At 40.4% G+C, this 15082-nt stretch overlaps 1 protein-coding gene across 1 annotated transcript in view; it reads left to right on the top strand.

Annotated features, from left to right (window-relative positions):
- Window positions 1-12305, top strand: part of LOC114046046 — a 32563-nt gene extending 20258 nt beyond the window's left edge. Inside the window, exon 4 of the mRNA XM_027866260.1 lies at window positions 11587-12305. The gene's annotated coding sequence lies outside the window, so the exon portion shown is untranslated. The remainder of the gene's footprint in view (window positions 1-11586) is intronic.
- The last annotated feature ends 2777 nt before the right edge of the window (window positions 12306-15082 follow it).

Below are 15082 nucleotides of genomic sequence, written 5' to 3'. Positions count from 1 at the left end.
GTTTACTTTTGCTAGTCATCAAAATTATAGTTAGTTTAAATCTAAGTCACTCAAATAAGTAATGTAGATGTGTCACAAATGTGGCTCTCAGGCTCTGTGCAGCACACAAAACTCCTGAGTACAGCTTGAAACAGATTAAAATGGTATTGGGAAATGTTTAAGTAAATAAATTAAAATATAATAAAATATAGATAACATTATACTTTAAAATTAAGTCATAGAGATCCTTATGTACAAATTAGTAGCCCTCATTTCTATTTAACACTACTAATGGAGAAAAACTCATTCTCCTACAGCTCCACACCCTCAGTCAGAAGATTAGAAATATCCCTAAATTGTTTATGGGATACATACAAATGGGGACACATTTGATCAGGGCACAAGTATTGAGGGGTAGTTAACATTACCAATTCTGAGACTTGCCGGTGTCACTGATAGATCTAGTACGACTCCCTGCCAAATCTTCTCCCTGTTAGGTGCCTTGTCTCCAGGGCACCGTAACAGAGTGGCATGGTTCCACTTCAGCCAGTCTTCAACCCTCCAGCTCTCTTTCTGGCTACCTAAGACAGTTTGGCCTCTAGGGGGTGCAGTGGAGAGGATGCCAGATAGAAGATAGTCGCTAGATGGAAGAAATCCCCTGACTCCTAGTGGTCTTTTCCCTGTACCACTCCTCATAGTGTCAAAGGCAGGATTGAACCCAGATCTCTCCTGACTCCATGTCCAGTGCAGCCTTTCTAGTGCACCTTTTCTCTTCCATTACTGCTTTACCTTTTCACCTTTCATTGTTTCTCCCCACTCCAAAACAGCAACAACAAACAATAGGATAAAACTGAAAGCCCACCTAGTGAAACAGTAAACACAAAAATATTAATAAGAACATGGGGCAGTACACAGAATCTACCCTTTGTCTATCATGTAAAAATGTTGTCAATATGGTTAGGAGCAGTTTATGTCGCCCTTCCCTCCAGTATAATGGAGTATAAAATAGAGTGTGGAGTATGAAGTCAGGTTCTAAAGCTCCCAGGTGAATTGGAGGTGGAGGAAGGGGAAGGAGAAGAGGATGAGTAATTAAACAGTAATTAGACTTCAAGATCAGCTATGCCTTGATGACTTTAACTAATAGACCAATACCCTAACTGCTTGGAAGGAAGGGGCCACCAAGAATCTTCCAGGGGAATGCAGAGTACATCCCACTTCATCACCTGAAAGAAGAATTCTTCCATGCAAAACCTGAGATACACTGGAGACAGATTCAATCAGTCCCATATGGAACACATGCACTAATTTCCATCTTTCTATAAGCCCTGACAACTTAGAAACTTCCCCCTCCCCCCCAATCTGGATATAAATATAGATCTATTTAGGAGATAGGCAAATAGATCCATATATATGAGAAATCAGCATAAAGATTGTTAAATGCATGGGAGTTGTTGAGGTCCTTGAGAATGTGAGTGTATAGAGAGAAGGCAAGTGAGAGAACTTGAGGGCACACTCACATTTAACAGGAGACAGAAGGATAGCTATCAAAGACTGAGGAGCAGTCTGAGGAGCTGGAGAAAAACCAAGAGAAAGCAATGTTTCAGAAGCAAGGAGAAGAGAGATTATCTAGAAGGGAAATGGTGGTTGGAAGTGTCAGAAGCTTCAGGGAGGTCAAGTAGAATTAGAATTGAGAAAAAGGTTATTACAGCAAGAGGCATAGCTTGTACATACGCAAGCCTAGCTTCATAACATCCAAAGGAGAGGGGCAAGTACATATATACATACATACATACATACCAGGAGGGACAATGTAAGAAAACCTATGCTATGTCTGATTGCCCCCTAGAGAGGTCTCCTGGGTGCTCGGTTGTGGCAAAGAGAGTTCAAGCTGCCTCTTATCACTCATGAGTTCTGTTGTATGTCAGTCATAAGATCTGTGCCCAAGTGCTGGACACTTACCATGACTTTTTGTTTGTTACTCTTAGAAGTCCACCAGTGATCCTGGTTGGCAGTGGAATTTCACCCCTGTGACAGGGCTATTGGTATATCCTAGCCACTCCCACAAAGACAGCTCCCTTTGGTTTTTCTCCTGGCTTCCTCATTGTACCTGCTATACCAAGCCTTTTCTCCCCTAGATGATGATGGCTCCTATGAAACATTCTTGTTGTTGTTGTTTGTTTGTCATCAGAGTTTTTTCTTCCCTGTTCCCTGATCTCCGTATTAAGATTTACCATGCTCCTGTCTATCATTGGCAATCCAGGGCTACTTCAGACAGAAATAACTGGATGTTTGAGTGATGGCATCCATTGTCACAGGATAATGGGTTCTGCTCTCCTAAGTACCATAGAGTTCTATGTAATAGATATTCATTCCTCCACTTTAAACACTTCCATTCAGAATATTGTTTTCACTTTAACATTTATTCTGCATTCACCTCCTAAAATCCCATTTGAGTAGTAGATATGACATAGTGTGAACAATAAGACACACTGTAGGCAGAAAATACTATAGAGTGGATAAATAAATAGAGACCCATGGGGTCCTGGTAAGGAGCACCCACTGGTGACTGAGCACCTGGAATCTCCATGTAGAGAGGCCCTTGTAGAAACCAGAGGTCTAAGCCATATGAGCCCTTCTTATTGTTCATGTGATAATGGCAATAATTTAATGAGAGCAACTTCTAGCGTAGATAGTCATTCACTTTACACAGGAATCCAGGTCTGTACATGTTAGATCTCTTTCTGCTCCCATTGAAGACATACTGGGTTGCAGAAGACATTGTGGTGACCTCTAGGACCTAGTACACCTTGTAAATTTTCAAATACTATATAAACATCAATTGTGATTCTCAATAGTGTAGTGGGTAGTAGAGTAGTGGAAATGTTATGATCCAGTAGCTGGAATTTGGCAATTAGGCACAAATATAGATGCGTGTATACATATATGTGTATGTATATTTTGTTCATTTATGTGTGTACGTATGTATATATTTGCATGTGTAATCACACATTCCATCCATATACATGCCCTCATACTTTCATACACTTAAGCTTTTCCTTATATGACGTTCATGCCTTTGAATCAGGTAGAGAAGGTTTTCTATCAACTACTTCACTGAGCTACAGAGTATCATAATATGGAGGAAAGAATATTAGATTTATTGTCATAACACCTCACTAATGCTGCCTAACTCTCTTACTTATTTTCTCTTGGCCTCACTTTCCTTATACATAAAATGAAGGAGTTAGACTAGATGAATTCCTGGCCAGCCTCAAAGAAAATTGCTTGAGTAGTTGGATAATTATTGTTCTAATTAATAAAAAAATCCTAGTTGTTCATGCTGGAAACACGATTTCCTTGCTGCGATCCCTTATCCACATGTGGTTTAGAATGTAATCTTGAGAGTTAAGGATTGTTGTAGGGTCTATATATACTCAGCACCTAGGACAGAGCCTGGCAGATAGTAGCTGCTTAATAAATGCTTGTTGCTAGATTGATTCCAGATCCATGGCAGCTTTAAATGCTGTGGGTCTGGGATGGGGGAGAGCTCCTTGGGGAATGGAACAGTCCCTGCTATCACTAATAGTCATTGTCATGGCAGTAGGTATAGGAACATCCAGTACAGGTTTAGAGGGACCTTGGAAAAAGGATTGGACTCGTGTTACCCAGCAAAAAATAAACACACCCAAAGATCTAACTGCACTAAAATGAAGAAACTGTAAAACCTGAAGCCCTGTCATTTACCCATCTCAATTTTGCAAGTAGTTATTATATACCTATTCAGTGTCAGGCACTAAGATACAAAGACAAAAGGAAAACAATCCCTGTCTTCCAGGCCAAGTCTTTTCACTTACCCCTTAGACTGTTTTTTGACATTGGCAGTAACCCTGCTTCTGATTCCAACATTATCATGTGCTCCTAATCCCCAGGTCAGGAAGCTGTTTCCTAGTTTCCATCAGTGACTTGTGTGTTTCTGACCCCTTCCTGTTCATATCTATTACAACATGAAAATATAGTCACATGTACACTGAGAGCTATACATGTATACAGCATACCCTCTCCCCCATCTGTCTGTCTTTCACACAATCTCATGTTCTGTAATTTAAATGTACACTTAATTTTACACACTCGCTCACATACTCATCCATGCATATGATATAGATGTATTTAAATATGTTTGTGTACAGATATACACATATGTTTTCATAATCACCACTTATTCCACCCAAATGTTTCCTGAATTCTGAGTAGCCCAATCTGTGGAGCCATGTTTCTATGCCACAAGACCCAGACTAGGAGTTGGAGAGGGTTTTGAGTCTCCTGGGCAGAGGGAACAGTAAAGACTAAAGAAACACACCCTCTTCCCAACCTGGGCAACCCCAAGGCACAGAGGAAAGTACAAAGCTACAAATTATAGTGTTTGCATCAGTCAACAAGCATTTATTTGTGGAGTCTGTGTTGCTGAGACCCAGCACATTTCATTCCAACTCCTCAGGGACCACACTGAAATTTTCTCCCTAATACTGTCCTCCTGCTCCATTCCTACTCTCAGCACCCAAATGCTTCCTTATGTAACAGATGGGTCTCTCATTGTCTTCTGTTTTTCTTTCGCACAGTGGATATTGAATCAGTTCCTGCCCCAGCTCCTCTAGCCCTCCCAGGGCAGTAACCACTGTCAAAGCCATAGGCCTGTGATGCCTTTCAGAATCTAATGATCAGTAATGGCTTAATCTTGAACTCCAGGAGGGGAGGAAACTTGTCTCTTGGGATCTTTGAGGATTAAGAATATCCCAGTGTTAAATTTAGGCAGTAAAAAAGCAGGAGCATGTCCCCATGGTTCCATATGATGTTGGGGATTACTGAATTGTACTGAATAGTTTATGGAGCAATAGGAGGTTGACATTAGATGGACAGAGGTACCAGATCATTTCCAGGACAGGAGAGAATAGGAAATCTAGTCCTTGATTATTGTAGCCTAATGTGTTAGGAACTGGTAGAAATGTTTTCTCAGCAAAAGTCTAGAGACAATGGTTATATCCCAACAACGACAATAGCAAAAAAAAAAAAAAAGGTTTGTTTCTAAGAGTGTACCCCCATGAGTCTGAAACTGCTGGAGATTGATGTGTCCTCTGCAATGCTGGGCATTTACAGAGAGAAGAATCCAGGCTTCTGTACAGTTGTACCCACTTGTAACATTATTGAATCTCACTGTAGAGTGAAAATTTGGTCATATAGTACATAATTTTTCTGCTCCGTTCTTGGTTTTCAAGTCTTGTTAACTGCTGCCTGACAGGAGGGGTAATAGTTCAAGGTATACTATTTTCTTTGGCTCCTGGCACTGGCTCCTTCCATACCCCCTTCTCTAGGAAACAATTGGTAAGGTTGAACTCCTAGGACAGTTTTACTCCCAAACCCACTCTTATTCTATGCCCTAATTTAAATTTCTGTACATTTTTAACTAACACCTGATCTCTTTATATTTGAAGGGAAAAAACAAAACAAAGCCATCTGGATAGGAGAAACTAATTACTACCAGTATTACTGGTTATTAATATACAGATGTAACTAATATAGTGGTGCAGGGGAAGTTGGGTAAGGAATAGGTTTCAAATATAATGGGACCAGAGATTGGCTAAAAATATAAGAAATTTAAATTAGGACAGAAAGTCAAACCTTTGTTTGAGTGGTAAGAATTTGCCTGTCCAAAGGCTGCAAGCCATTGTGATTATAGTAATAACTTTCATCTGATATAAATTCTGTAAAATGGCTGAAGTGTGTCTATGAGGTGTTAGGGTAAAGGGGTAGAGAATCATTTCACTTTTAGGTTAAAAATCAACTTAATTGTCATGACAAGGGGTGAATGGTTAAATCTCCCTAGAGAAGAGGGCTAGGAAGGAGAGGGCAGAGGTCAAAGAAAAGATCATGTCCTAAATCACTCCCAGGGAGGAGATAGGAAAGGCCTGGGAAAGATTCAGTGCCATCTTGTCCACTATCAAGAAGGGAGTTGAAGGGATATAGTACTGGCTGATCAACCCCACACTCCATACTGATACCCAAACATTCCACAGAAGTGAGCTCCCTTGTTGGTCTCTTGATTATTAGGATACTCTTTGGTTTAACGCCTTGAGGCTTCCTCTCTCTAAGCAGGCTGCCCCTCCCCCCAAGTCCTTATTTCTGGAGATCTGGGGAAGTAAAAGAGCCTTGAATCTTCTGTTGAGTAAGAGTAAGTCTGGGGATACAACTCAATCTCACTGGAGTGCATGCTTGCCTGTTATTTCCTAGAAGCCACTATTCTCTCCAAGCAGCCTCTGTGCTTGGCATGTGATAGGTACTCGATAAATGGTTGTTGATTCTTTGCTGCCTTTTGATTTTAGGATAAGAAAATCTCACTGGGTTACAGTCATGTAATAGGGCTGAAATAAGGAGGGAGCGTCACCTCAGTGCTTTTTCCTACCAATCAAGATGGGAGGAGTGAAGTTCAGTCATTGTTTCCTGATATTGGAGAGCAAGAACTTCTGGGCCATGAGGAGAGGTTGCTGGAGGCAAGAGAATGTTCAGGAGATGCCAGTAAGTGAGGGAAGGAATGGAAGAGAAGAGGAGATGGTGGATCTGGGAGAATGGAGCTAATGGAGGAGATTTGAGCTGTGGTTGAGGAGTGGAGAAAGGACTGCATGAAATGAAAAGGGTCAGGCTTTGATTAGGTGCTTTATCTCAGCACAAGGAAAATGTCCCAGGAAAGATAATGATTAAAATGCTGAATTTAAGAGAATTCCTTGGTGTCTGTGCTGAGTCAGGAGCAGGGCTAGAATTCCTTTTCTTTTTTAAAATGAGTGCTGATTGTACAGCATAAGACCAGGCTGAGGAACAGGATTAAAAGCAGTTACTTTTTTGTTCAGTTGTTTTTTTGTCCTGTCTGACCCTTTGTGAGCCTAGTTGGGGTTTTCTTTGTGAGATTACTGGAGTAGTTTGACGTGTCCTCGAGTTCATCTTAAATATCAGGAACTGAGGCAGACAGTGTCAAGTGACTTGCTCAGGTCTCGCTAGAAAGTGTCTGAGGCCTGTTTTGAACTCAGGAAGATGAATCTTTCTGATTCCTAGCCCATTGCTTTATATACTGTGTCACTGCTGCCCCAGCAACAAGTTGCTCTTGTGCAATCTTCATAAAGCATGTGGATTTTTCCAAACAAACTTTTAATAGTATCTTTCACATCTCCTAAACTTATCCTAATATATGGATATATGGATCTGGGTGTCATTTGTTCGGGTAGAATATTTGAATCCTTTGGGAAAGAGCTTATGCTTATCAAGTGTCAGTCAGCCTATAGGCATTTGTTAAGTACTTACTGTGTACTACTGTGCTTAAGGCTGGGAATACAAATAAAAGTTGAAAGAAAGACAGTCTCTGCTCTCTAAGAGCTTGTACTCTAATAGGGGAATAAGGCACATAAAAAGAAACTGAAAAGTTGGGTTTAGAGGAAGATACTTGCCTTGGGGCACATTAGAGAAGGTTCTGAATGCAGCCTAGAGGAGAATGAAGAAGTGGCTAGCTTGAGTGCCTTCCTTAAATGGAAGTTCTTGGAGGAGCCATCCAATCCGAGGAAAAGGTCTTGGAAGTGGAGGATGCTTCCACTGTGTTAATTCCTTGGCTGGAGTGAACTCTCAGGCTGAAGTGGTTCTTAAGACGTGGTAGGGAAAATCAGAGTGTAGACTGGAGAAAAATGAAGACAGAGCTAGGACCAGGGGGTAGAAGGTAGAAGAAGACAGGTTTCAGGACAGTAAAGGATTCCATCAGTATGATGGTATATTTAGAGAATCCTAGAGAAGTAACTAAAAACCTAGTTGAAATAATTAAAAATTTTAGTAAAGCTACAGGATATAAAATATAGCCACATAAATTGTCAGCATTTCTATATATTACCAACAAAGTCCAGCAGCAAGAGATAGAAAGAGAAATTCCATTTAAAATAACTGTGGACAACATAAAATATTGGGAGTCTATCTGCCAAGACAAAGCCAGGAATTATATGTACACAGCTACAAAATAGTTTTCACACAAATAAAATCAGATCTAAACAACTGGAAAATTATCAATTGCTCATGGGTAGGCCAAGACAACATGAAAAAATGAGAGTTCTACCCACATTAATTTACTTACTCAGTGCCATACCATTAAACTACCAAAAAAAATTCAGAGCTAGAAAAAAATAATAAAATTCTTCTGGAAGAACGAAAGGTCAAGTATATTAAGAGAATTAATGAAAAAAAAATGAAGGAAGGTCACCTAGCTGTAACAGATCTCAAACTATATTATAAAAAGATAATCATCAATACAATGTGGTACTGGTTAAAAAATAGAGTGGTGGATCAGTAGCATAGATTATGTAAATAATATACAGTAGTAAACAATCACAGATTTCTAGTGTTTGATAAAACTTAAGCTTTTGGGAGAAGAACTCACTATTTGGCAAAAACTGGTGAGAAAACTGTAAAACATTATGGCGGAAAGTAGGTATACTCAGCAGCTTGCACCATATACCAAGATAAAGTCAAAATGGATATGTAATTTAGACATGAAGGGTAATGTCATATGCAAATTATTAGAGCAAGGGATAGTTTACTGTCAGATCTATGGAGAAGAGAAGAATTTATGACCAAACAAGATAGAGAAAGTATTATGAGATGTAAAATGGATCATTTTAATTATATTAAATTAAAAGGTTTTGCACAAGTAAAACCAATTCAATTAAAATCAGAAGGAAAGCAGAAAACTGGGGAAAAATTTTTATATCAAGTGTTTCTGATAAGGGGCTCATTTTTCAAATATGAAGAGAACTGAATCAAACTTAAAAGACTATAAGTCATTCCCCAATTGATAAGTGGTCAAAGAATATGAACAGCCAGCTTTCAGATGAAGAAATCAAAGCTATGAATTGTCATATGAAAAAATGCTCGAAATCACTATTGATTAGAGAAATGCAGTAATACAATTTTGAGGTACTACCTCATACCTATCAGATTGGCTAATATAACAGAAAAGGAAAATGATAAATGTTGGAGTGGATGTAAGAAAATTGGGACACTAATGCACTATTGGTGGAGTTGTGAACTAGTCCACTCTGTCTGGAGAGTAATTAGGAACTATGCCTAAAAGGCTATAAAATTGTGTATACCCTTTTATCCAGCAATACTACTACTATGTATGTATCTCAAAGATATCCAAAAAAGGTGGGAAATGGCTTATTTGTACAAAAATATTTATAGCAGCTCTTTTTGTGGTGGCAAAGAATTAGAAATTGAGGAGATGTCCATCAATTGCGGAGTAGCTGAACAAGTTCTGGTGTATGATAGTGGTGGAACAGTATTTTACTTTAAGAAATGATGAGCAGGATTCTTTCAGAAAACACCTGGAAAGACTTTCATGAACTGATACAGATTGAAGTGAGCAGAACCAGGAGAACATTATACATAGTAATAGCAATATACTATGATTATGAACTGTGAATGACTTAGCTATTCTCAGCAATACAATAATCCAAGACAATTCCAAAGGATTTATGGTGAAAAGCTCTCTTTACCTCCAGAGGAAGAACTGATGGAGCCTGAGTACAGATCAAAGCACATTATTTTTCACTTTTAAAAAAAATGTTTTGGTCTATATTTTTTTTTTCACAACTTGTGCTAATATGAAAATTTGTTTTACATGCTTGCCCATGTATAACCTTTATAAAACTGCTTAACATTTAAGGAAAGGGGAAGGAAAGGAGAGAGAGAATTTCAAACCCCAAACTTAAAAAATGTTAAAAATTCTTTACATATAATTGGGAATAAGATAAAATATTATTCTAAAATTTTGCCTCATGAGCAGCCCTGGAAGACAGATACTGGAAGAGGAGCATAGAGGGAACTATTATGGACAACTACCATATTAATGCTTACATGTGAAGACTGAATTTCTTCTACTCCACTGAGCCACAGGGCAGAGACAAGGACCTTCTCCTGTTATTTCCCTGTAGCTCCCACAGAATCACAGCATCTCAGAGAAAGACACCCGATCTAGTCAGAGGGGCCAACCTTGGGGCCAAAATATTTCCCAGGGTGGCCCAACCAGATTCAGATGGGAATGTTTAATGAAAGAAATAAAAATGCAGTACAACATAGATAATTTGCACTCTTCTAAATCAATTATGTGGCCCTAAGGGATTCATTTCTATTTGGGTTTGACATCACTGGTCAAATCTAACCTGTACCTAATCAGGCCTCTCTTTTACTTATAGGCTTATTTGAAATATATCTACACATATCTATATATCTACATATAGATAAATAGATATAGATATACAGATATTATATTTATTTTTTACATTTATTATCTCTTTCTCCACCTGCCCCCCCCACAGAACAATAAAAATAACACCAACAAAGTAAAACCCTCTCATGCTTAGTCTTCAAATACTGAAATTCAGCTTGCATATCCCTGTCTTACTCCCACTCCCCCAACTTCTTCATCTGACCCACACATAGCAGTGTGGAGGAGATTGCCAGGTGGTACCATGTATAGAACACTAGACTTGGAATCAGGAAAAGACCTGATTACAAATTTGGCTTTAGATAAGCTCTGTCTGCCTCAGTTTCCTTAGCTCTAAAGTGGAGAAAACAATGGCACCTAATTCACAGGATTGTTTTGAAGATTAAATGAGATAATATTTGTAATGTGCCTAAGGCTACCTGCACCACAGGAGGTGCTTAATAAATGCTTCTTTCTTTCTTTCCTTGTTTCCCATCCCCCTCTGTATCCTGGTTATTCTCCTATGAACATCTTTCAGTTTCGCAATGTCGACCTTCCTTTTATCCCCCAACAGAATACAAAGATCCCATCCTGACTTGACCAGAGCAGAGTATAGAAGGACTAACCCATGCCTCCTTTTGTACCCTATGCTTCTTTTTTTTTTTTTTGAAACTAGGCAATGGGGTTAAGTGACTTACCCAGGGTCACACAGCTAGTGAGTGTTATGTGTCTGAGGCCAGAATTGAACTCAGGTCTTCCTGACTTCAGGGCCAGTGCTCTATCCACTGCTCCACTTAGCTGCCCCTGTGCTTCTCTTAATGAAGCCTAAATTCACACTAGCTGTTTTGTCTGACTTGTCACACTGTTGACTCATAATGACTTGCAAACCCAGAAGTTTTTCATATAAACTGTTGTGTATCCCTGTTTCCCCCTTTCTGGCACTTGTCCACTTGGTTTTTTGAACCCAGGCATAGGACCGACCATCTGTGTAGGCTCTGACTATGAAGGGAGATTCTGTCCAGCCTGTGCTGGACCTGCCCCCAATGAAGTCCATGCAAACATGGACTTTTACTGATAGTCATTCAGGCAGTCATGAGGGTATTAGAAAGGATTAATCTTAAGCTAATTTCAGATACAACAGATGAGTTTTAAAAAACCATTCTACAGTAGCTTCTGCACACACACACACACACACAGATTTATAGACACCAAAACATGGAAGGAAGGATGGGAGACAGAGGTGACTTGACTGAGGATACAGACATCAGGGTTACAAAGAAATTCAGCTAAAGACTGAACAAAGTGTCTTTGTGTTTTCACAGCCTCTCACAACATGGCTTAAGTGAAGAATCAAAGAAAGCATTGACCAACCTAAAATCAAGGAAATCTTTTCTCATCATTATAGAAAAATATGAAGTTGCTACCAGAGTATTCTTTGACTGGGATGCTGAAGACACAGTGTAACCCTTGATCTGCCCGCTTACTGGGTGACTTTGAACAAGTCACCTTTCCTTTACAAGCGTCAATTTTCTTATCCAGTGTGAAGGGAATTGTGATTTTTCGTATTAATCGATGGGATTTATGTAATGAATATACTAAAAGATTAGATTCTCAGATTGCTTCTTCTGGCTTGAGAGTCAGACCTATAATGCAGCTTGAAATGATCAAACCCTTAACTACACTCTGACAATCACTGCATTCTTGTGACTGTGTACCTTAAGTGAAGCAAATCAATGATTGTAGAACTTTTTCCTGTCGCAGAACTCTGGTCCTGTGACCCACCAAGTAATGACCCCCAAGGACCTGAAACAACAATGTTCCCACAGGACTCCAGGACCCCTGTATTGTGGACTTGGGGGCTTGTAGTGGGAAACCACTCAGGCCCTGGGAGATGAGTTTTTGTAATCCACCTCCCCTCCTCCTTCCCCACCTGTGATTTATGTATATCATCTCTACCTTCACCAGAGAAAGGTGGAATTCTGATCAAGAGAATTCCCAATTTGCAAATCTGTTCCTCATAATTAATTAAACTGCTACTTGATTTACTGGCACTCCTGTCTGTAGGCCAGTTTTGTGTTGCACCAAGTATTCACAGGTTAACGAGTGGCTCAGTAAAATGCTGTTAACACCATAGGAGATGATTGAACTAGGTGGTCTCTAAGGAAGTCCTACTGCCCATGCCATGGGCTGCCTAGAATTAGAAACCTCTTTCTTTGCAGAGCTCTCCCTACTGCCATTAATATCTAGAAAGTCTCTTCTACTCATCTTTCCCTGGTTGGATAATGAAGATACACACAGGACCACTTCTGCCACTGAAGACTGAGAAAAAACACCACCATCCCAAGTCACAGGTGGCCTGAAATTACAGACCTCTACTGCAAGTCTCTCTGGAGTACTATACCCAAGGACCTTCCTACCTCTACCCTGATCTATATAATACTCTGATCAATAGGCACCTCTCTTGTTCTATGGCAGCAAATTTCTGTGTCTCACTCCCCTTATCCCTGTGATTCAAATTCATTCTGCTGAGTTGGAAACCCTCTTTCCAGGGTAGACTTTATTCTCAATATTTCCCATCCAAGCCTTGCTCCCACTCAATTTCCGTTCACTTTTACCCTCCGTGCTCTGCATCACCCTCTGGAATCTATTGATACCAAATTCCCTTTTGTCTCAGTGATCTTCTTTTCTACTCTCCATTTTCTGGCACTCACAGGAACTTGGATTTCTCCCCAAAGACACTTCATCCCTCAATGTCATCTCCAGTGCTAGATGATCCTTCTCTTGAACCCTGTAACACCCAGAGCTGCCATTTTTCAGACCCTCACTCAGAAGCCTCTCCTCTTTTGAGGTTCACCTCATTTGTCTTATCACACTGTCTGGATTCTGTTTTGGGTAACCTAGCCTCTAAGTTATTCTCCCTCCTTTCTCTAGGAGTTCAGTACCTAACAGTCTTCTCCACTAAATCCTTTATGATGAAGTAATAGGGAGGAGCTGAGAACTCTTAACTTGCCTCCTCATGAACATGTCTACCAATCAGGATTGCCTTGCTTTTGCCAGGGAAGGTCCAAATAATGTCTGTCAGGCCATTCAGAAGGAAGACACACCTAACTTTAAAAGGCCTTGTTGGCCCTCTCTCTAGGTCTTTGAGTTTTCTTGGCAAAGATACTGGAGTGGTTTTCCATTTCCTTCTCCAGCTCATTTAACATATGAGGAAACTGAGGCAAACAGGTTTAAGTGACTTACTCAGGGCCACACAGCTAGTAAGTGTCTGAGGCCAGAGTTGAACTCAGGAAGATAAGTCTTCCTGACTCCAGACCTATTGATCTTTCCACTGCTCCATCTAGCTGTCCTTTTCTTCTCCCTTACTGGGGAAATAATATACGTATTTCAACCATTTAAGGGACTTTCATTCAATCCTTCCTTAGTGAGGTGGGGCAGAAGGGTTATACTAATGAGGACTCAACCTGAACTTGGGAAAGTGCACAGAGGGCAGGAATACAAATGCAGTCATTGAGCCTCATCATTTTCTTCTGCATGGGTTAGTTACATTAAAGGCTGTCTCACTGGGGCTCTAGTAGACACACTCCATGCCCTCCAAAAGGCAACAGGACAGGGGCACAGCCTCACCATCCCCCTTTCCCTTGACTGGAGGCTTTACATACCCTTACTATTTGTCTTCTCTCTACTGGGTTTCTAAATCAGAATTGAAAGCAATGAAATGGTGACTTAGGCAGATCTTAGCCCAATGTATGAAACAATTGACTCTCCAAAGCTTCCAGGTTTTCCCATCTGAGATTAAGAACAGATATAATGTCTATGTTTTCAGGCACTTGAAGGGCTCCCATTCCCCATCTTTCCCCCTCTTCTCCTACTCTCCCTCAACACTTAGAGATGTCTGCAGTGGGAATCTGCTGCGTCAGGAGGACAGCATGTTCTCCATTATTGGAGGACCCAAAGCAGAAGTTGGATAGCCATTGGACAGGAAGGCTGTAAGGGAGATTGCTGTATTTGTACAACTGGGATTAGACACTGAGATTCTGTGGAGGAAGGAAAAAGAAAAGTCTGGGCCAAGCTAATAGTGCCTATAAACACTGATCTCAGAATTGGTGGGGGATGGGATAAGGCTGTGAAAGAAAGAGAAAGCAGGGAGGGGAATCGGAGGTGCAGATGAAGTGGTCTTCTTAGGCAGCCTGGCAACCGTGAAGCCCATCCATACTTATCTTTCCTGAGGTCATATCTTCAGCCTTCAGCTCTCTTCCCTTTCTCATAATAACTCTAATCCCTGGTGCTTTTGGGAATGTTCTCTGCCCATCCCCTTCCTTGGTTTTTCCCCCTGGGTTTCCTATAGAAGTAACTCCTACCCAGCCTTTTAGGTCTGGCCTAGTAGTGATCAGCATCTGTTTACAAAGACACAGGTTCTAACAAAAGCCTAAGAAAATACCCAGACCTGGGGTCTTAGTAAGCAGAAACATGGCCCAATGATGTTAATCCTAATCCCATCTCCACTTCTACCTCTTTTTGTGTAGATATGGGGACAAAGGAATGTGAACCAGACTCCTTCCATAAAACTTGTATCATGTGTTAATAAAGGACACTGCATTCATCCTATGTCTTCATTCCCCAGAGTATTCAAGACATCTTGAGCAAGTATTTTCCAACAATGGGCCAGAACAGGAGGAGGGGGATGGGAGAGAGAAAGAGGAGTGAGAATGGAAACAGAAACAGAGCCCCTTGGGATCTAAAATGGCCTTGGATTACACAGTATAGATGATGTTGTCCCTAGAATCCTCAAACTCCCCATCCTCTGCATTGTGAGGT

The sequence above is a fragment of the Vombatus ursinus genome, unplaced genomic scaffold, assembly GCF_900497805.2.
Source record: "Vombatus ursinus unplaced genomic scaffold, bare-nosed wombat genome assembly UNPS02014780.1, whole genome shotgun sequence".
Classification (NCBI taxonomy): Eukaryota; Metazoa; Chordata; class Mammalia; order Diprotodontia; family Vombatidae; genus Vombatus; species Vombatus ursinus.
This window is presented reverse-complemented; position numbering and strand designations above follow the sequence as displayed.